This window comes from Leptonychotes weddellii, chromosome 3 (genome assembly GCF_054177405.1).
Source record: "Leptonychotes weddellii isolate Sample4059 chromosome 3, ASM5417740v2, whole genome shotgun sequence".
Taxonomy (NCBI): Eukaryota; Metazoa; Chordata; class Mammalia; order Carnivora; family Phocidae; genus Leptonychotes; species Leptonychotes weddellii.
Genome location: NC_138371.1, coordinates 64,688,837 through 64,711,094, shown reverse-complemented (window position 1 = coordinate 64,711,094; position 22,258 = coordinate 64,688,837). Strand labels below are relative to the sequence as shown.

The window sequence follows — 22,258 nt, the reverse complement described above, 5'->3', positions numbered from 1 at the left end:
GTTTCCCTTGTAATAAGAGAAAACTGTAATTGATTCCACAATGAAAATTATCTTATAGGAATTATTAACACATCAAACTGCTAATATATCCCAAGCACCTAACTCAGGGCCTGGAACATATTAGGCATTCAAATATTGCTTCAATGAATGTATGAATGAATGAATGAATGAATGAATGTCTTCAAAATGCTGGCAAATCCCATTTGAACAGATATTATTATTCCATAGAAGTCAAACAAGCCTGTAATTTTGAGACATGTTAATTCAATGACAAATTATAAATTCCAATTTATAGCCAAACTTCTTCAATATTAGAGAATATCATTCTAGGATCTGTAATTCATGATCTCTTGAGTGATTTAAAAATATATCCTATTTTAGGGGCTCTTTTAAGAAGTCCTAGAATTAACTTAAGCTATTTACCATGGACATCAAGTATATCAGGCTACAAAACATTGCAAATCACTGTAGAAACTCTTTTTCCCCTGTTTCTGTATCTCTCTGCCCCCTTTATTTTAAAAAGTCGTAATTTAAGTTTTTGATGATTACCAAATTTTTTAAAAAGTAGGTGTACAAGCTCTTGTAATGGAAAATCATGTACTTTGTTTCATTCTGTCACACAATATTTTTAAAAGTTCTATCAGTAAATAAGAATGAACAAATTGTTGAGAATTGCTGAAGCTCATCTTTCTACTTTAATGTATGTTTGAAAATTTCCACAACCAAAGTATTTTTAGATGATACCAGTGTACTAAAAGCCTTGTGAGGTTAATTTTCAGAGGATCCAGAAACCAAGGCAAATGGATTCTTGGTGCTCCAACACCTAGAAAGGACTACATAGCTGATTATAAATTTTCTTTTAAATAAACAACACTATCTGCCCATTTTACCCTTTCCTCTATGAATCTCTCCTTAAAAAAAAAAAAAAAAAAGCCCAAACATTTAAAAAGTTGAGATACAAGATGATAGTCTAGATAGTAAAAAGGTATTGTGATTCTGTTAGAAAATGCCACAAGTCCAAGTGATTAAACAGGATTCGGCCCATGTCTACACTTGACAGTGAAAACACACTATTTCTAAATTAGTAGCATTTCTTTGGTTCTTACTGACTCTCTCCTTTGTCCATATCTTTTATCTATTAAGTTTCCTCAAGCTACAATTGCTGGAATGTCTTCGGTTTCTCCCTCTGACAGGTCCTTATTAATTCCAAATTGTTAAGTACACTGCTTCCAAACATCTTCTTTATGACCTCTTTGGTCCTATCATTCTACTTCCTGAAATCTCCACATCAAATACAAATCTGTGCACATCACTTGTAAAGCTCTCCACTTCCACCTCTTCCCCCCCTTTACCTCTCTTCCAATCACTGTTTGTGTTTTGGCTGCTCATGAACTCACTCTGTTCTGGCTCTGAGTTTTGCCAGGAAACAGCCTCTGTTTTTCCATCAGCCAAACCACATTCATCCTTCCCTGTTGACTCTGTTGAAATCACAGCTTATGGGCCACCCCCTCTGAGTTTTCCCTGCTCTCATCTATCTTCTAAGAGCTCGCACTATATTTTCTAAGGACTGTATTAATGCCTAAATTAGGTCAACTGAGTGTCTTTACATCATAAACTTCTCTGCTGATGAAACTATGGCCAAGGTTTGCCAAGTACTCTCCACTATTTACTACACTGAAAGGCGTCCTTGGAGAGCTCAGCAAGTCCTTATGGACCTGTATTCTCCATAAGGCAGCTGTTCTCAACCTCTTTGTAGGTCCAGCACACCTGAAGAATGCTATATACTTCCATCAGTCACTGTGTCTTACTCTGCACCATTCAGAGTCAGAGATGAGGAGGACACACACTCCCATCCTTATCTGAACAGCGTTGTTATAAAGAATGAAATAAGAGAGTGGCTACAGGAACACAGAAAAGATAAGCACTGAACTTCAGCACTTCTGTGCTCGTGTGTGCGCGCATTCTCTCTCTCTCTTCCCTCCCCCCCTCCCTCTCTGCCTCTCTGTCTGTCTCCCCCAGCTTTGTCTCTCTCCCTTCCTCCCTCCCTACACACACACACACACACACACACGCATATATATACACAATATATAATGGATATAATACATAGACATCAATACAATAGATATATCTATAACCTATTATACATATATAAAGCTCTGCTGTAAAAAAGAGAAAGAAAGAAACCTTGCTATAAAGTATATGAACATTAGAGCCTCTTGACCTAAGAAGGCTTAGGAATGATTGTTTTCTCAAGTGAGCATATATTTATTAAAACCCAAGATGGTACCAAAATGCATTTTAGAATGATTAAAACAGCTGAGAAAGACTTTCCCCTGATGACACAACTTCCCTTGAAACTCCAGTGGTTGATTCTTCTGTCTTCCCCACACCAAGAGGCATCTGCATCCTCCTGTTCTTCAATGCAAAACGGCACAGTCCTCAAAATGCACTCCATTTCCGTCTATGACCTATAAACTGCCATTTCTGTTGAAAGCCCATGCCTGTCCACCATATGGAGTAATGGCCAGGCACGGGTTTTCAACAGCAATTGCCATGTTCAAAAGATAATTCTACCACTTGCTAGTTTAGCAATATTCACCTAAATCTGTTTAGTTGTAAAAAAGGGGAAAGAGACAGTATCTCCCTTACAGTTTTGGGGAGAAGCCAATTAGACACATCATTACAGAGATTCTTTATCATTTATTTACCTTCAGATAATTTAGCACATAGCTAAGAGCTTTTCCCAGTTGGTATCATGTCATCTAAAACCCCAACCTTGCAGATCCTTGAACTCCACCGCAACAAAACCTGCCTATCCACTTTACTTCAAGGACTAACATCACTGCATGACATCAAGTTCTGAATTTACCGTTCTTCCATCTATTCTGCACTCTTAATAAAAAATAATACTATTAGATAACTTTTTTTGAGTGCGTAATGTGCCAGACATTGTTACAAGTATTTTATAGGTATTGTTTCGTTACTCTTCACACCACCATTATTCTTCCCATCCCAGATGTAGAAATGTTAAGCTTCCTCTTTGTTGTCTTTACGCTCCCATTCCTCTGTTCTATCAGGTCACTGCCGTCACCAACAGCACCCCCTTCCGTCACTTCTTAAGCTGTTTCATTCCTTCTCGCCTTCATTGCCAGAGTTCTCGGAAGACTGTTCATCAGTGGATGTTTGCTCGTCTTCACTTCCCATTCTAGTTATAGACTATTGTATTGTGGCTTGTGCCCCTACCACTCACGCACAAGCACCTCTTCATCCTCTCATCCAACATGATTTAGTTCTGTCACTCATCTTCATGAAATTCCAAGATGTCTACTCTTTTGGTCATCTTCCTTTGCCTTCTTTTCTTCCCTGCTCTAGATTTTTTCCATATAGGAGTTTACCCAAAATTAGCACTCCACATCTAGAGATCCAATCTTAGCTTTTCTGTAGGGATCCAGACCCACTGTTCAGACTTCCTTCAGCCTCTATTTCCCCTGGTCAGTCAGCATTCACTGCTGTCCTCTGATGTCGCAACTGAAATCAATATGCTCCCTACTATGGCCACTCGTATCATATTTTGGTTCTACCTGTGTGTTTCACTGGAATGTAAGCTTGTCTGGATCTTGGGGTCTATCTTAATGCCTTGCACACAGTTGCAACTCTTTAAACAAGTTATTTTACATTTACTGACTTAAGAATCCAAGAAAAAAGTACCATTTTCATAAAATTAAAGAGAATATTTTCCTCATACTCATGTAGCACTTTTATGTTCTATTTTGTTTTTGTTTTGTTTTCACACATAAAATCTTCAGAATCTGAGAAGCACTTTTTCCCTAATGAGGAACAATACTCTCAAATGCATTTGAGAATGCCGATCATTTCCAAAGTGCAGTGGGAATGGAAGCCCCATTAACTGGCAACTTTGGATATTCATGCTCTTGGAGGGACAGCTGAGCAACTGAATTTTAAAATGTTTTTCAGAGTCCTGAACCCAATTTTTAGCGGAAAACTTTTAAATGAAAAGAAAAATTACACATTTGGGTCTAATTATATCTACCATCTACTTATAAACTATTACACAAATGGCAGAAACTAGCAAAGATTTTATTTTACAGAATGAGCTTCAGAACCTTTCTTTCATAGGTAAAAAGAAAAAAAGCAAGCAAAGGAGTGAAGAATTGAGAACTCCTTCTGGGTGTTTATCTTTATACCCTGAGCAACCAAAAGCTAAAAGATGAGCAGCTATAGGAAGGCATGGTAGTTTAAAAAGTCATAAAAGGGATGGTTGCGTTAAGACAACCAGGATTGGAGAATCTATTCACAGACAAATAATTAAGATTAAGATCTGAAGCCAATTATCTCCATTCCTAACAGTTTGGATGTACAGCTGCCTAAATGGGGCAGCACAAAGTGGGAGAATTTAAAGTATCCTTTAACGTGATAGTCTGGACTCTCAAGTTTAAACATATACAATTCTTTGGTGCCTCTGTAAACAAGTAATTTTTTTTTTTGCTATTATTACAGTGAATTCTTTTTAAGCTAAAGGTCTCTTAAAATTTTCAAAACATCTTTTCTCTCCCAGCAGCCCTTTAGTTATTTTGTATATTATTAGTTCCTTTAAAGTTTGATGAAAAGAGAAGATAACTTGCTCTTTAAATCCCTTAACAATGTTCTTCATCCGTTCATTCAACCAGTATTTACAGGGAGCCTACCATAGTCAAATTGCTGGGTGCTGGGCCTCGCTAGGGAGGCCACGAAGGAGCTGGAGGCCATGACTAAGCTGAAGTTGGCAGGACGCAGAAACAATGAGACAGAGGAATCATCACTTGTAATACTGACTCACAGGGCAGGGGTTTTCAACAACACTGAGACTCACAGGAGTGGAGGAATGAGATGCTGGTGAGAAGCAGAGTAGCCAAACACAGACACCAGATAAACAAAAAGCAACTGGGTGACAGGGTGGAAATTCAAGAGGAAAAATTCAAACCTCCTCTTCTGAATTTATGCCTTGAACTGAGAGTGGTCATCCAGCTGGTCTCCATGAAGCCACAACCACTGTGGTTCCTGCCCATCCTAAAGGCCTGGGAAGGCAGCTTTCCTGGGTTCCCTTGAGGTCTAGTCTCATAGCTGAGATTCTGATGCTCTTATATATTCTCAGAACTATCATACCCTTATTACTTAACACAAACAGTAGTGGGTCTCTATTACTTGCAATCAAAAGCATCTTTCTGAACAAATACTAACATAGTTGTATAAGAAATTGCTTCTTGGAAGTTAGCATTTAGCAATATCAAGTTATTTCAAGAGAGAAATAAGATGATGTCAGGCAGTACCACCCGCTTATTAAGACAATTACTAAATTATTTCCATTTTCTTTCAAATCATTTATTATTAACAAAACTGCCCTCACTTTACCTATATGTTCAGCAAGTTTTGTGTTCATCTTTCTTATCATTCCAATTAAAGGGTTGCCTGGGGTCCAAAAAGCAAAGAAAAAAAACACAAGCTTCTCATACATAATCTGAGCTGTCTCAAATTCTGTAAAAGGTGTGACAAGATATAGCCTCCCCTCCCCAACTCCCCCCAAAACTCACATACAAATTAGACTATCCTTCATCAAACTTAGTATGTCTTTAATGTTTATATATTTCAATGTCTCTAAAATAAACTAACATTTGGTATGTAAGAGATATGTTATTTGCTACAAATTCTTCTAAAAAGTATATACGATGTATTATTTAAGTAAGTCTGAGAAATTCTAGTTTGTTAAGTGTATGTGTTTTAAATGAAAGGAGGCATCTTTTTGCTATTAGAAGCCAACAGATTTTTTATAAGATGGTCTTAAGGGTTGTGTTATATTTTGGGAATGAGTACTTCCTTTCCAGATTTGTGCTGCCGCCTCATTCCCTGGTGACTTCTAAACAACCTAGGGGTCACAGTGGCCTCTCTTTAATTAGTATCTCACTAGAGGGAGGGGACATGTCCAGAGGAAAAGAATGCAGGAAAACATTATAAACAAAAGTCTTCAAGGCAACTTAGTGATTTCGTCAAGGAACGAAAAAAGCTTAGTTCCTTCTTTGTTACCAAAGTAAAGCGTGAAATGGTTTTGATTCCTACAAATTGAGAAGGCTGGAATTTTATGTATGTTTGTTTGTTAATTCTAGCTTAATGTGTTAGACTTCATCTCTATTTTAATTTGATGGCCTTGATTGAAATCTACACATTCACTGTTTAGACAGCAAAAGAGTTATCCATAATGTAAACAACGGATTCAAGTAAAATCTTTTCCATTATTTATTAGGGGTTAGCAATATCCAAGTTATAGTCATACAACACTTTCTTTTTTAAAAGTAGTGTTAAAAAAATAAAAAAATAGGGGTCCCTGGGTGGCTTAGTCATTAAACGTCTGCCTTCTGCTCAGGTCACGGTCCCAGGGTCCTGGGATAGAGCCCCGCATCGGGCTCCCTGCTCCGCGGGAAGCCTGCTTCTCCCTCTCCCACTCCCCCTGCTTGTGTTCTCTCTCTCTCTGTGTCTCTCTCTGTCAAATAAATAAAATCTTTAAAAATAAATAAATAAATAAAAATAAAAATAAAGAACAATACTTAAGAGAATAAAAGCCAGTAATATCTATCTACCTGAAAGATAATTTTGAATAGATATTAAATAGCTAAAGCTGTACCTCTTATATTCTATGTAATCAACCAATCTTATAAGCCAGGAACAAAGATTCTATTTAAATTAGGCTCCATGAAACAAATGAATGGCTGAATTAATTAAACTGAATCAAAAATAAATTTTCCCTGAAACTCAAGAATAACCCAGTTTAAAAATTCTGAAAAGCTTAAATAATATATGTATGTATATATGTATATGTATTTTTTAGAACTATATCAATCTATCTATAAGAGTGTGTGTACATAGATTCCACATAAATATTCCACAAGGGAATTATATTTTCAAAATACCAAAGGGTAAAATTTTTGAAAATTATTATGGTTATGTATATGAATAAGCAATGCTTTTGGATTATTAAATTTTCAGTTAAAAACACTGACACTGATTAATGGTTTCTGTTGGGTACCATTTACAAGAAATCACCTCAGCAGGGTGCCCGTGTCCAGTTTCATAATCACATAGTACACTAGCCCTACAGGATTATGTTCCAGGCAAGTTCGCATGTTAAGTTGAATTTCATTCTCTTCAGGAAGTGACTTTTACTCAAGATTGAATACAGCTGTTAGCACAGACCACTGTTCCAAAAACATTTCTATGAGAAGTGGAAGAAAACACCATTTTTAAGAATTGCAAATTCACTTTCATTATTCCAAATCTGTGCAACTAAATGGGAGGGGAATCTTTGGTCTCTGTTAGTTAAATTAGGTTTTCATAAATATTCAAAAGAAAACCTGCAGGGTGGTTGGAAGATGGCTATGAAACTTTCCATGTACTTTGTAGCCTATATATTTTAATAACCAGACCACGAGTTTGTTTACAACAAATTTAGTGCTTCATTTTTTTTGTTACAAAAATCAATGCTATACCGGCACTTAATTTTTTCTTAAGTTTCACTCTCTAATATGACTTGGTTTTCTCTCTTTATATTCACAGAAGTGAAGCCTGGCAAATAAAGTGGGGCCTCAACAAAGGAAACGCTGCCAGCTAAAAACACCGGATGTAATCGAGACCACAAGAGACACATACTGGGTTATAAATGTCGAACTAAAAAAGAGGTATTGGAAAGAAACGAAGTCTAACTTTTCATTGGATGGTTTAATTGTTTTTATGAAATCTTACTAGTTCATTGTTTACTCCCAAACTAAACAAAATCTCTCGGAATTATTATAATCCTGGGTTCCACTTTCTGGAGTTCTAAAAGGAAAAAAAAAAAATCTATAGATTCTGGTTTTGTTTTTTTTTTTAAGATTTTATTTTTAAGTAATCTCTACACCCAATGTGGGGCTCAAACCCACAACCCCGAGATCTACCGACTGAGCCAGCCAGGTGCCCCAAAACCTCTGGATTCTTGGCTACCTTCCCTGCCCACTCTCCTACTATCTTTCGGGGAATATAGAGGGGATGAGAGTCTTCACCTGCCAGGCAAGACAATGCAGTACAAGTAATACAAGTAACCTGGATCAGCCTCAGCGAACAGTTGAGAAAACAGCATTTTCTAAGAATGTCTTTGCTGACAGCATTACAGAAAATGTCCTTTTCAAAAGAAATTGGAATAAATCTGCCTATAAATGGACAGATAACAGAGTAAGTTAATGAGCATTATTAACTCTCTTTGGCGGTGGGTGGGGATAGGAAAACTTCATGTACAAAGTCCATAGTAGCTTTGTTTCTATTCCCACCCTTTGACGTGCTTCCTTTTTGTAGAGTGATGGTGATAGCTATGATGAATATTGTTTCCCAACTGGCTATGAAAATCTAAATGTGAACTTTTTTAAGAGGAACACATAAGGTTTTGGCACCTCTATTTTTTTTTAATTTGGTTATCAGTGCTTTCCAAGCTTCCCATTTCAATAGCTCTCTACTGCTCTCCTAAAGATTTTTGCAATTAAGTACATATATCTTCAAAAAATATTCCTCAGACAAAAATTAAAAACTCAATTTATTTTTTAATCAGAGATCAGGATATTTTAGTTGTCAAAATATAATAATTTTTACTTAAGACTTTGAGTGATGAGAGCAGTTAATAGTTTTTACAACTTTAAAAGGTAAGAGGAAGTCTCCTTTCATTTTTTTTCATAAAATATGACCAAAGTTTCTTAGTAAAGTGAACATTTCTCACAAGGGATGAAGGAATCCTATTATAACTCACACAGGAGAAAGCATACATCTCAGTAAGAACCAGTCATTTCTGAAACTGTTCCGTTATATAGGTCAGCCATCTTACTATTTCAAGCAAGCTCTTTGGGGAAAAAAATGAAATCTTTTGCCACTAGAGGGAGTTCAAAATTCCCTTTGTATCAATAAACATCTAGAGTGAATTTAACTTCTGAAACAATAAAAAGTATGATTGTAGTATATTTCTTTTTTACTAAACAATAAGACTAAATCAGGAATTAGGTTTTTAGGTGATATATTTTCCCCTTTCAACTAGAATAACTACTGTGGATATATTTGATGATTATTATGCACAGCACATTTATATTAAAAACAACTTTGCAATGTTCTTCTCCAGAAGTAGTATACATCAAGAGTTTCATTCTGATTGCTTCACTGAGTATGGAATCTTTTTTTTTTTTAAAGATTTTATTTATTTATTTGCCAGACAGAGACACAGCGAGAGAGGGAACACAAGCAGGGGAAGTGGGAGAGGGAGAAGCCCGCTTCCCGCAGAGCAGGGAGCCCGATGCGGGGCTCGATCCCAGGACGCTGGGATCATGACCTGAGCCGAAGGCAGACATTTAACGACTGAGCCACCCAGGCGCCCCGAGTATGGAATCTTTTAATCTATGAAGCTTTGGTCAAGAATGATTGTGATAGAATGTTCCAAAGCCACAATCCCCTCCGTTCTGCGTATGCTTTCCCAATATGAATTTGCCCTCCTTGGTCCAGATTGGAGCCTATTTTTAATCCCCGTGAATGTGGGATGGCCCTGTGACCAAGCCAGAAGAATGCAAAAGTATTGCTGAGTGACTTGCAGGTCTAGGCCTTATGAGGCCTTGAGCCAATAGCCATTAGCTCTAGAAGTCTGGGCTGTTCTGCCATTCAGGCAGAGAGCCTACAAGGAAAGAGAAGTCCTGCAGAATGAGAAGCCAGAGAGAGGAGAATGGAGGCACTCCAGTCAAGAGCCAGACAACTGTAAGATACAGGACTGTGGCCATTTTGGACACTCCATCTGCAGCCAAGCTCCCAAGTACTTGCAGCTGCAGGAGTAGCCCAAAGCAATATGGAGCAGAAGAGGCTCCGAGCTGATCCCAGTTGACCCAGGGAATTATGCAAAATAATAAATCATCGTTTTAAATTTGAGATGGTTTGCTCCTCGGTAACAGATAACTGAAACAATAACACTAGTAAATATATTTGTATGGTGCTCTATAGCTTTTTTTTTTTTTTTTAAGATTTTATTTCTTTATTTGAGAGAGAGAGCACACGAGCGAGAGAGCACAAGCAGGGGGGGCAGCAGAGGGAGATGGAGAAACAGACTCCCCACTGAGCCTGACCTAGGGCTCGATCCCAAGACTCTGAGATCATGACCTGAGCCAAAGGCAGACACTTAACTGGCTGAGCCACCCAGGCACCCTGGTGCTCTATAGTTTTTATTTTTTTATTTTTTAAAGATTTTATTTATTTATCTGACAGAGAGAGAACAAGTAGGCAGAGAGACACGCAGAGGGAGAGGGAGAAGCAGGCTCCCCGCTGAGCAGGGAGCCCAATGCGGGGCTCGATCCCAGAACCCTGGGATCATGACCTGAGCCGAAGGTAGCCGCTTAACCGGCTGAGCCACCCAGGCGCCCCTATAGTTTTTAAAAGCCCTTTCAAATCCATGGTCTTCTATGAGCCCTACCAGGGGCCCAGTTTCCCAGTAGGAGACTGGGTCAGAGATTAAATACCATGTCCAAGAGCTGAGAGTGCTTAAAAGCAAATATAGTTTACATTTTAAAAAGAATGATGTTTCCTGAACACTTTGTGTCAATTATACTTCAAAAAAATAAAATTAAAAAAATTTTTTGAACTAAATTTAATTAAATATGAGAAGTCATGAGGCACACCCAAGTGAAGGAGATAGTAAAAAGATCTTTCTCATAAGAAAAGACCACACCAAAACAGTTTTCTGTTTTGTATCTAGGATAATAGTGATAATCAAATAATCAAGCACTGACTTAAAACTATTCTTTCCAGCATTTCTTTTTAGTAAGAACTGACTAACCTAAATAATGTATGTAGTTCTACTAGTCCTCAGGATTCAAAAAGCAGAAATAACCTTTCTGGACCTGTGTCTCTTCAGGCACACTTCGACTTTGGTTCCATGTTTAAGAAATGTTAATCATTTAAAAGTGCTATGTACAAAGCACTGATATCTCCAAGCAGTATTTATTATATACTGGATTTTTAAATTTGAAAAGACCCTTTAAGAATTCTTGCCTTCCTTGTTCTCACTGCATTTACAAATTTTACAACTCTCCTCTCTGCTTGAGTTCCAGTTCAACAAAATAATCACTGGACACCAAGCACAGGTCCTTTGCATTTTGGTCCCTCCGCCCCTTCCTTTCTCTCCTCCAGACTTACCAGGGAGACTGCTTACATGATTGATATGGACACACAGCTCCAGCAAGAGAAAAATGCTGGAATTTGCCCTTTGATGGCTAAGTGTTGTGGGGAGGGGGTTGTGTGCAGCAGGGGGAATGGTTTCGGAATTCAAGAAAGGCCAAGTTCACCAAGGCAAAAGTCCAAGAATAAATTGAGAGGAAGATGATTGCTAGAAATCAGTTTGTTTGTTTTTTTCCCAGAATAAACTGAGTGGTCCATGTCTAAGACAGAATAAAATTCAAATTGTGAAAGCCTTGGATCCAGACTGGTAGTCCTTCAACCTACTAGTCAGTTTCATTTCCAAAGAGGCATCTCATCATCTTCCAGTAAAGAGATTCCAAGTACCTGTATAAGTCATGCCTCTTCGTTTTCCCCCCCAACAGTCAGTGCGAAGGAGAACAGTGAGTATAACATTCTGTAACAATATAAGTTACAGAAGCTGGAAGCCAGAGGCTCTTAGGATTTAACTGAATAAATGTGGATTAAGCATCTTCTACTTTCTACCTTTTCAGTGGCAGTTTCTTGATCTTACACTAAAGATTCAAATCCTTCACACGGTCCACAAATCCCTGTGGGATGTGATGCCTATCTACTCCTCCAGCACCATCTTGTCCTCACGCACTTAGTTCCAGGCATTCTGGTCTTTCAGCTCTTGGTAACTGTAGCGCAACCTATCCAGCAATATACTTCACACATGCTGTTCCCTCTGCATGGAATCGAATCCTCTACTGCCTGCTTAGCTCCTACTGACCTTCACATCTCAGTTTACAACCACTCCTACCAGAACATCTTCCCCCTGACCCCCCAGAAGAGGCTAGGCCCTCCTGTTACATAATCTGACATAGAGCACAGTGTTCATCTCCTTTCCAAGTTGCCATTTAAATTATTACTTAATATCCACCCTCTGATGAAAGCTCCTTGAGAGAAGGAGTCATATCTGTTTTGTTCATTGCTTTTTTTCACCGGCATCATGTACAAATGTAGAGTAGGTACTCAATCCTATTTACTGAATGTGAATCCATCATATTTAAGGAACTAAAAAAATATACATGTCTGTGTATAAACTTATATATTATATGGTTATATCATAGGTGTTTCTAAAGGTACAAAGAAGAACCTGACAGTTTCCAGAAGACAGAGACATGCACAGATGACCAAGTAGCAAAGCAGAACCTGATCAGTGGTATGATAAGAGATCTAAATGACAAGCAGCAGGAGAACAGGGAAAAGGAGATTGACTCCAAACGGTGACTATGGAAACCTCTGTGGCAAAGGTTCGGAAAGGACCTGTGAGAACGGTAAGATTGGCACACATTTTTCTGGCCTGCTAGAAACAGTAGAATTCTCAAGTGTGTATCCTCTCCACAAACACTTTTCTGTTCTTCACTTTTCCTTATCACCTGGTGTCTCAAATACCTTCTAAGCTCTAGGAAATAAATAAAATGGAGGTTTCATAGAACAATGCCATGATTAACTCAAAGAAATGTCACTTTAATGGTATCCTACCAGACCTGCGTGTAAAGACTGATTTAACCCCTGGCAACAATGACACTGTGGCATCTGTGGAGGAATTCAGGTTAGGAACTGCAAACCAATCCTGCCCAAGAAAAGTCCTTAACTAAATCCAGATATCAGGGAGGTAGAATGTTTGGTGCGTCGAGACAGCAGGTAGCCTAATGGCAGTGCATCCAAGAAAGGGCCAGAGTTCTGGGAGAAGTCAGGCCCTCCTGCAACACTGCAGGGAAATCTTTGTGACTCCTTGATGTGTCATTACAGTTACTGGGAAACACTGATGACCGGCATTGCATTTAATGGTTTGGAATTCTGGGACGTGAGGGCGATCTGGCTGTGACATCTGTCACCCCATTGATCGCCAGGGTTGATTCGGCTGATCCGGCTGGCTAGGCGGGTGTCCCCTTCCTCCCTCACCGCTCCATGTGCATCCCTCCCGAAGCTGCGTGCTCGGTCGAAGAGGAAGACCTTCCCCGATAGAGGAGGACCGTTCTTCGGTCAAGGGTATACGAGCAGCTGCGCTCCCCTGCTAGAACCTCCAAACAAGCTTTCATAATGGTTTGGAATTCTGTACAGATATGCTAAGTAGCCTGCCCAACTACCTAGAAAAAAGCAGATTTAGACCTGGGACATCACCCTCATTGCTCAACCCTCAAGCAATTCACATCATGTAGGAAATCTAGTAAGAGAAGCTATGAGCTATTCTTCCCTTCTGAAGTTCGAGGCTCCTGGCTAACTGGCTGGATCTCCTGGGTGAGTACCTAATGAGTACCTATTCTCAATGGTTTTGATTAAAAAAAAAAAAAAGGAAAACATGCTTTAAACAACTCTGTTCACGGAATTAAAGTTTTCAGCAACAAAACTTCCTTTTTAGTTTTACAACTGAAATTTGGTCCATGTAGCAAATATTAAGTGGCAGTAAGGTATAATTTGTTTCCTGGTTTTACATAAATTATGTCAATGTTATGTAAAAAGCAGGCTTCCATTATGGAAGACCTGCTTGGCAAACTACACTACTTCACAAATTTTTCTGGTTCTGAATCTGAAGAAATGTGGCTTGGCTTTGAAGACTGTTCTTTTTTACACCACATCTCTGCAGTGCTATCTTAAAGCCTTTTTAGCAACTATTCATCATAACTGAATTTTAATTCCCAGTATATTTCAATATCAATCTCTCAACATGAAGCACTATAATTTAAAAGCAGTTTAGAATATCCAGGAGCATGCCTGTGCAACTGAACTGAGTTTCTTAAGTACAGAATTGTGCAATCCTCGTTTACTTTGGGTTAGGTGATAAGGACTCAGCTCCTAATCATTTTAATCTTACGCTTTTTATGACCCCTCTGTTTAAGTCAATATTTTAATTGGCATATACCAAGATCCGAACATATCTTGGATCAGAAATTTTGTTTAAACTGAAAAAAAGGCACGTACTACTTCAAATGTCTTAGATATGAGCACAGTGGCCTAATTTTCACCTAGTAAAGGGAGTTTGCAGTAAAGTGAAATTTTTAGAAGTAATGAAACAATACTCAGTAAGAAAAGTGCTGTCACCAGCTCATGAAAAGTATTTGGCTAACACATGATTCTAGTCCACTTAAAAACCACATATAGCCACCTCTACAACAGCTGCTTCAGGCAATAGATATAAATTAAGTTCAAAGGTACTTCAAAAATCTTACTCTAGTCAATAGTTTTAGTCCACCCAGTTATCAACCATTTCATCAACACTACTGAAAACCAGATATATTGGACATGAGTTTGAGCTCTTTTTCCCCACTGCTTACCCAAAACAAACAAGCATGAAAGGAAAAGCCTTCAAAGGAGATAGCAGGAGAAAAAAAAAAACAGCAACAGATGAGTTCGACAAGTCTAAAATAGTACTAGCCATTAAAATTTTCTATGATAAAAACGTTCTACCTGCTCACCGTCCAACAGGGTGGCCACCAAGCACATGTGGCTAGTGTGCACTTGCAATATGGCTAGAGTAACTGAGAAACTGAATTTTGTATTTTAATTAAATTTAAAATGTTACACATAGCTAGGGGCGTCCATATTAGACAGCACAGGCTATAATTTACTAAATCCATGAGAAATGAAGAAGCAAATTCATCAGATAAATGTGGCAATTACTTATGGCCAGTAGGAGTCTAGAATTATTTTTATCTGCTGATTAACTGATGATCTCTCAAAATCTTTATTAATTCAGTCATGAAAAGGATCTCTGACCACAAATAAGTAAAAGCATTGTCAAGGAAGGCCAGGAATGATAGAATCAGGGCAGAAAGGACAAGCTCAATCCTGAGTCCTGCGGTTACTGTTCTGCCATGTTACCCAGCTTTTCCAGGGAATTTCCTGGTATTTTGGCCAGGGCAGTTCAGCCTGACTGAAACTTTCGACATAACCAGCAGAACCAAACAAAACTGGAAACAAAAGTTCTTATTAACTCTTTCTGGAAATAATTAGGGTTATTTTAAACCATCCCTATGCCTTAACTAGATATGATACTAGAAATATTCTAAGGAGACATGAGTCCCTTGGGGGGGGATACATATACATATACATATACATATACGTATACATATATATGTGTATATATATATACATATATATATGTGTATTTATATATATATATATATATACACATATATATATGTATATATATAAAGTTCTTCCTCACTTTTTTTGGAATCTCAACACTTCTTTTATTATCATTTCTTATGTATGGCCCTGAAATGCTTTCATCCATCTAAATTTCACAAACATTCTCTGAGGTAGGTAGGTGGAGTATAGAGTATTCTCAAAACAGCCATCACCAATTCCTTCCCTTCCTGAGGTCACCTGCCACTCCACGCATCAAGGGGTGGAGTCTATCTCGCTTCATCTTGAATCTGGGCTGGAATGTAATTTGCTCTGACCAACAAAGTATGGTGTAAGCGATGCTGTGCCTGGCAGCTTCTACTTTTCCTCTTGGAAGCCAGCCACCATTAAGAAGTCCAACTATCAGGGCGCCTGGGTGATTCAGTGGGTTGAGCATCTGATTCTTGATTTCGGCTCAGGTCATGATCTCAGGGTCGTGAGATCAAGCCCTGCGCTGGGCTCAGCTAAGCATGGAGTCTGCTTAAGATTCTCTCTCCCTCCCCTCTGCCCCTACACCTGCTCACACGTGCATGTGCACACGCGTGCTCTCTCTAAAAAGAAAAAAAAATAAGTCCAACTGTCTTGAGACTACTGTCTTATAAGAAAAGGCCAAGCTACCAAGATGGAGAGAGAAAGGGTAAGTGCAAAGCAAGAGACACTAGCTATTCAAAGTGAAACAGTCACAACTTCCCCGCTCATCCAAGCCACCAGCGGAATGCCGCTCAGTGAGTGAACCCAGCTGAATACAGCCCAGCGCCCCCACCCTGAGTGATGACATGTAGAACGGCCAACCCTGACCCTGTCCAAATTCCTGTGCCACAGAATCATGAGAAAGAATAAATTCTTGTTGTTTTAAGCTCTAAAGTTTGGGGTTGATTTGTTATCTACTCCATACTTTAGTACCAAACTTGTGCTTCTACTTTTTACTCCAAAGAAAAGAAATAACTTGGAAATACTGGCTGTCCGCTTTTACCCATGCTTCAATATGGCATAGATACGAGGGTGTTACTGCCACCACTAAGTAAAAAGAAAGTAAAATTAAAAAGGAGCCAACAGAGTAATAATGGGTTCTTGGACAACTGTAGCGTACGTGTTTATACTGTTAGGAAAGAATGTATTTAGAAAAAGAATCCTCAGCTAAGACCTTTAAACTGAAATGTGAAGGGTGATGAACAAAAAAAAGCCAGATTAACTGAATGCAAGCAGCCAGGCTGTCTGTCTCTGGAGTATATCCTAGAATCACCCCTGCCCCCACTCTATTTCTTATCTTTTCTTTTTTACCATGCATATTTAATTCAATGATGGGATTACAACTTTAAATCATTAAAAGATGTAAGTAGATAAGGCTAAGTTTGCACATTAATCTTGTTTGCCTTTAGAGGAGGAGACTACATTTCCCTACAATGAAATGATGCTGGGAAAATATTTTTAGTAGGCAAAATAAGTATGAATGATATGAAAAAAAATTTGCTGGACAAGTCTAAAATGCTAAAAGGAATACTCACCAAGGTAAAACCTGCTTGAGAGTTCCCAAGTCACTTAGACTGAACCTTGAAAGAATGTTAAAGGGGGAAAATCTTACATAAAAACAGAATAATAAATTGGCAACTACTATCCTGAAGGCCATCATCCCAGACTTTTAGGATTATTCTTCATGACAATGATTTAACTTCACCACAGCCACCTCCTTAGTTTTTTGTCTAGGTTTGTGGCTCCCACCTGAGCTCTTTTTTTTTTTTTTTTAAAGATTTTATTTATTTATTTGACAGAGAGAGAGATAGCGAGAGCAGGAACACAAGCAGGGGAGTGGGAGAGGGAGAAGCAGGCTTCCCGCCGAGCAGGGAGCCCGATGCGGGGCTCGATCCCAGGACCCTGGGATCATGACCTGAGCCGAAGGCAGACGCTTAACGACTGAGCCACCCAGGTGCCCTCCCACCTGAGCTCTTTAAAGGCATTCTGGGAAGGCAGAGGTACAAAGCACAGACTGATCTCATTTCTCTTGCAGTCTCTCCAAGTTTAGCACAATTAGCAAGAATGGTATATAATCCATAATAAAGTGATATATAATCCATAAAGCAAAGTCTACCTAACACCTCACTCAATTTGAAAAATTGCCAGTTCTATCAGAAATGCCAACACTCCAATCCAATATTCACTGCTCAGAATCTTCATCTTTCCATCAGTATGTGCCAGAGTAACAGATGTTGAAATATGACCAATTTTGTGGCTGACAAATGAATCTTGAAATGTCTATAACCATATGAACAAAGGCATCCCATGAATATGACGCTTCCTCTGGGTCAAACTCCCAAGGGTTCTGGGAACAGTGTCTCACGACATTTTTGCATCTTATAATATATAACATAGGAAATGTTCAAATTGTGAGGGTTACAAGTACAAAGGAGCAGTCCATATCACAGGCAATACACACTGCTGTCATTCAGGGGGAAAATGAGAGGCACTGATTATTAACGGATGCAAGTGATACTTCATGGTTTTTCTAAAACCAAGTTCCAAACCAAAACCAAGTTCCAAACCAAGCCCTATTAGATACTTCCCCATTTAAGGGATTAAGGACATATAAGTAAATTTCTCTAACAGAGTTTTCAAGAGGCTGACTCCAAAAATGCAGGGGAATCACCCTATTCTTACCATTTTCACTGCTGTGATCGGCTGAGATTTTTGACAGGACCTGGATAAGAAGTAAGAAATGCCTTAGGGTCCTGCTGTTCCTACCACTGCAGGAAGGGAATAAGCTACTCTGATGTCAATGCCCTCTCTGACTTCCTATCAAGTCCTTTTTGCTTCTCAGCAGCATTGAAAGCATTCAGAAGTCAAGAATACTCTTTGAGATCATTATAAGGAACTCCGTAGGGGAACTGAGTTATATAAAGTCCATTGTTTATGCAGATGAAAGGCAATCTTTGGAGATCAATGCTTTCTGGTAACTGGGAACACAAAGGAATTCTCCTTCTCCATCAGGAAAGCTGATCACATGGATCCAGCCTCATGTCTGAGGCAGAACTCAATATTTCTGGCCTTAAGAAACAGGGTCCAAGGTGTAATTCTGATACCAAAAACCAAACCAGCATCCCTGACTTCTGGATGCTGCTACCTCAGCTCCACCTTCGACATACACTGACTAACTGATCTTTTGGTCAGTCAACTCTCAAGCCAAGGAACACTAGAGGTATCTTCAGAAGCATCCCCATGAACCACATTCTCCCCTCGGTGAAGCATGACAGTCACCATCTTAACTGCTGGCAAAGCCCACTCCTGCTCCCTACAAACCCCCACCAAAATCTGTGTGCTTTAAAATAGTTTATTCAGTGATGTCCCTAGATCTGCTGGTATAACAGCAGTGCTTTCCATTTGCATTTCCTTAGTAGGTTGTTGGCTACAGGTCCTCCTCTCTAAGATTCTTTTGAAGGGTCCTCAGAGCACAGACATACATATGCGCATTGGAGGCAGCCAATTTCTTCTTTTTCCAAGAAATCACACATATAACATTTTCTCACATTCTCTAGGCTCCCATCTTGGATTATTCATCAGTCTGCAATCATTTTGGTGGAAGAAGACAGATTCTTCTTATTTTTTTAATTGAGATATAATTAACATAGAATAAAACACATGGATCTTAAATGTTTAGTCCACGAATGTTGACAATTACATGCAGTTGTGTAACAACCACTCAAAACAAGACACAGGTCATTTCTGTCCCTAACAGAGTTACATCGGATCCCTTTCCTGTCAATCTCCCTCTCCAACCACTATCTGACATCACCATATAGTTTTGCCTGTATTTGGAGTTCATGTAAATGAAATAATAGAATGAGGCCCCCCCCCTTTTTTTTTGGCAACAGGCTTCTTTCACTCCGCATGTATGTGAGATTCATTGATGTTGCTTCAATCGGTAGTTTATTCTTTTTTATTGCTGAGTAGTACTCCATTATAAAGAAATTTGCTTATTCATTCTCCTGTTAATGGACATTTGGATTGTTTCCAGTTTGGGGCTTTATGAATAAGACTGCTATAGACATTCTTATGCAAGCCTTTTTGTGGGCCTATATTTTTATTTCTCATTGGTAAATACCTAAGAGTCAAACTGCTGGGTCATATGGTAGATGCATGTTTATCTTTATAAAAAAAATTGTGAAACGGTTCTCCAATGTGATTAGACCATTTTATACTCCCAGCAATGACTGAGAATTCCAGGTGCTCCACATCCTCCCCAATAATCAGTGTTGGCAGTCTTCTTTATTTTAGCTATTCTAGTGGATGTGAAATGACATCTCACTGTGGCTATAATTTGCATTTTCCTGATGTCTAATGATGTCGAGCACCTTTTATGAGCTTATTGGCCATTCACAGATATTCTTTTGTGCAGTATCTGCTCAAGTCTTTATGTATTCTGGATTCAAGTCCTTTGTCATGTGAATACATGCTGTGAATATTGTCCCAGTCAGTACCTGTCCGTTAATTTTCTTAAAGGTACATTTTGGTGAGCAGAAATGTTTAATATAGATGATGTCCAATTTAACAATTTTTTTAAGTTTATGATTTGTCTTTTTGTGTGGTGTCCAAGAAATCTTTGCCTACTATGAGATCACAAAGACATCCTCTTTTGTCTTCTAGAAGATCTATGGTTCTGAGTTTATACTTGGGTCTATGATTCCAATTAAACCAATTTTTTTTTTTAATTTTTGAAAAAGATTTTATTTATTTAGTTAGAGAGTGAGTAAGCAGGGGGAAAGGCAGACGAGAGGTAAAAAAGAATCTTTTTTTGTTTGTTTGTTTTGTTTTTTTTAAAGATTTTATTTATTTATCTGACAGAGAGAGGTAGAGGCACAGCGAGAGAGGGAACACAAGCAGGGGGAGTAGGAAAGAGAGAAGCAGGCTTCCCACCGAGCAGGGAGCCCGATGCGGGGCTCGATCCCAGGACCCTGGGATCATGACCGGAGCTGAAGGCAGTCGCTTAACCAACTGAGCCACCCAGGTGCCCCAGGTAAAAAAGAATCTTAAGCAGACTCCGTGCTGAGCATGGAGCCTGATACGGGGCTCAATCTCACAACCTTGTGATTATGACCTGAGCCAAAATCAAGAGTTGGACCCTTAACTGATTAAGAGCCATCCAGGCATCCCAAAACCAATTTTTTAGTATGGAGATAGGTGTCAATGTTCATTTTCTTTCCAGAATAAGAATATTATATTATTATGTATGTATGTGTGCATGCATGTATATATTTATTTACACTATTCAATACTATTTCTCAATAAATAGTTGGAACCCAGTACATTTAAATATAATTTATGCTTAACACTTTAGTTTACATGCAAGTTGTACATGCCCATACCATGCTGATTTTATTTTCTATTGCATTCAATATTCTAGTAGAACTGGCCATCCCAACACTGAAAAGTATTACAGGGATAGATCACTTAAATTGCACATCCTACAGCAGCTAGACACTGCACTATATAAATATTTCATTTTATTTATTTTTTTAACAGGAGCGCAGATATAAAGACTCTTAGGTTTCTAATTTTAGTAAAAGTCTTATAATCTCACTCATAGGTACAACTATTTAAAATGAAATGTTTATAAGGATAAAATATCCATGATTCGTTCACGCACTCAAAATGGGATAGGGAGGTAAGAAATGGGCCCAACTCATACAACATGAATTCAGAAGGCAGGAAAAGACTGTTTTCTATGAAGAGGGCTAAGAGAATTCATGGGCATTTTCTAGCTTGCTTTTTCTCCTCTCCCCAACCCTCCCCCGCCTTTTTAAACCTTGCCTGCCAAAGAGAAACCACCTTGATTGATATTTATTGAGAATACAGCTCCTCCTTTAGACTTAGAAAGAGCCACAAAGGAATGACGACCATCTGATAGTATGTGCTACAAATCTTGAAAAAATAATTATTTGAGAATCAGTTAAAGTGTACTTTCTCCACCTTTTTAATTCAATTCAAATTCCAGTCGGTGTTCAGTTTAACATAGGAAATAGAATATTGGCCAATAAGTTGGGCAACTGTACCTTGCCTGTAGAGCTACTGGTAAGTTGTCCACTATTTTCTACTTAACTTTCCAAGACACTAACTAAATAAGGCTATCTTTGACCCCAAACTCCCTATAAGTAGAATTGAAAGACTACTGCATTTCTAAAATAAAGTACCTTGATTTCCACAGCAATAAGTTATATAACCATGTGTTTTATTTTTAATTTTACAAGAAGGAAAGCATGTGTGTGTGTGTGCATGCGCTAAGTAAAGTAATAGGAAATGTAGAGAATTCCTTTTTCTGTTGCTAGGACAGTTACTCTGCCCTTGCTTTTTGGTAGAATGCACACAATGTCATCCTGAAACCTTTCAGTGATAAACAGTAGAGGGTCCTAAGTCTTTTTGGAGAGTAGACATTCTGTAGTGCTGGACAGAATGGGGAGGAGTAGGGAGACCAGATCAACACTGATGGGAAAAACTTCTTTGTAAGAACTTTATAAAGTAAAATATATTCTATTCTCCTATATTCAAGCATCTATCAAGATTTAGGGGGAATATTTCAAAGGCATGCTGTGTATTCCCAGTGTCAGTATTCACTGATATCCATAAAGATGAAGTACTTGAGTATCACATATATAAAATCACAAAAGTCTTAGCTAAAGGTACAAATACCTAATCAGATATTTGGTAATAACTAACATTTATTGAATACTTACTAGATGCCATACACTAAGTACACTGCATGTCTTAACTCATTTATTCAACATGATAAACCATGAAAGAATTACTATCTTCATTCTAAGTTTATACAAAACCAAGAAACAGAGAGGCTAAGTAACTAGCCCCA

At 38.5% G+C, this 22,258-nt stretch overlaps 1 protein-coding gene and 2 long non-coding RNA genes across 8 annotated transcripts in view; all 3 read right to left on the bottom strand.

Moving 5' to 3' along the window:
• The window catches only part of RBMS1 (RNA binding motif single stranded interacting protein 1), a 209,563-nt gene that overhangs the window by 141,536 nt on the left and 45,769 nt on the right, over positions 1-22,258 (bottom strand). The window lies entirely within an intron of this gene.
• LOC145720541 (uncharacterized) lies at positions 7,901-15,340 on the bottom strand. The gene is made up of 2 exons (XR_014143582.1): positions 10,877-15,340; positions 7,901-10,835 (listed from the first exon to the last, which is right to left on the bottom strand). It is a non-coding gene; the product is annotated as an uncharacterized LOC145720541 (long non-coding RNA).
• Positions 16,412-20,174, bottom strand: LOC145720540 (uncharacterized). The gene is made up of 2 exons (XR_014143581.1): positions 17,345-20,174; positions 16,412-17,127 (listed from the first exon to the last, which is right to left on the bottom strand). It is a non-coding gene; the product is annotated as an uncharacterized LOC145720540 (long non-coding RNA).